A 1,265-nucleotide genomic window follows, 5' to 3' on the forward strand; every position below is an offset into this window, starting at 1 on the left:
GAACCATCGTATAGCTGATTTCGATGCACCTACTCAGAATTTTCAGAATCGATCTGCAATTCAAGTACCATTCTCGAACTGGAATGAGTTTGAAGTCAAGCCTCAAACCATCTCTTTGGTGAAACAAAACCAGTTACATGGAGTTCCTTCCGAACATCCAATAGATCATATTGAACTCTTTGAAGAAATCTGCAGCATGATGAGGACAAACCAAGTTCCAGCAGACTATTTAAAGTGTAAGTTGTTCCCTTTTTCATTAGCAGATAAAGCTCACCGTTGGTTGAAATCTTTGCATGCATGATCGATCACTAACTGGGAAGAATGTAAAACCGCTTTTCTGAACCACTTCTATACTAAGTCAAGGTCGAACTTGTTGAGAACCAAGATCTCAAGTTTTCAGCAAGGACTGACTGAACCTTTTTATGTAGCCTGTGCGCGTTTTAAGGAGTATAAATGTGACTGCCCTCACCATGGATTTCCCGGATCAAGCCTGCTGAGCACATTTTACAAAGGTTTGCAACCAAAATACAAACTTTTGCGTGACACAGCTAGCAATGGAGATTTTTGACAAAAGACGATAGCACAAGGAAGAGCCCTCATCGAAAATTTAGCTCAAGCCAATAGCAATGATTGTCCTGAATACGATCGATCGACAAAGCAAACCGGAACAGATAACAATGAGATAACCGAGTTGAAGAACATGATGAGCCAGCTTTTGAAAAGCAACAATCACCCCATCCATGCTTGTGAGACCAACAATGGCGCAGAAGACAAAGGACCTTGTGATATCGATCACGCTAATCCAGCCTTTCAAGAAGAAGAAGTGAACTATGTAGGAGCACAAGCACCATATCCGAATCGCTTCAACAATGGTTTCAACAACAACTTCCGGAATGCAAACTACAACAATCTCTCTTATCGCAATCCAAATGTGGAGAATCCTCAAGACTAGCACTACCCGCCGCAGCAGAGACCCTCCAAAACAAGTTCCAAGGTGGAAATTTCGGAGGGACTAGAGTCTTTCAACCGCGAAAGCCATATAACTATCAAGGTACGGTATTTAAAAATCAATTTGTACAGCAGCAAGGAGTTACAACAAATCACACTACAAGAAATATGCTTATTGATATCACATTTTAATAGCGTAATATTTGTAACTGCTATTAAATGTCATTTGCGGAATTGGGTATTCTAATATAGCACTTAAAAAATGCTAAAGAGTAAATAATGTGAGCGGGAACAAAAAAAAGGCTTTGGCTCGCAGA

The 1,265-nt window shown here is 40.3% G+C and overlaps 1 pseudogene; it reads right to left on the reverse strand.

Annotated features, from left to right (window-relative positions):
* Positions 1-376: 376 nt before the first annotated feature.
* LOC112088264 lies at positions 377-477 on the reverse strand (annotated as a pseudogene).
* Positions 478-1,265: the final 788 nt, after the last annotated feature.

The sequence above is a fragment of the Eutrema salsugineum genome, unplaced genomic scaffold (assembly GCF_000478725.1).
Source record: "Eutrema salsugineum unplaced genomic scaffold, Eutsalg1_0 scaffold_15, whole genome shotgun sequence".
NCBI lineage: Eukaryota > Viridiplantae > Streptophyta > Magnoliopsida > Brassicales > Brassicaceae > Eutrema > Eutrema salsugineum.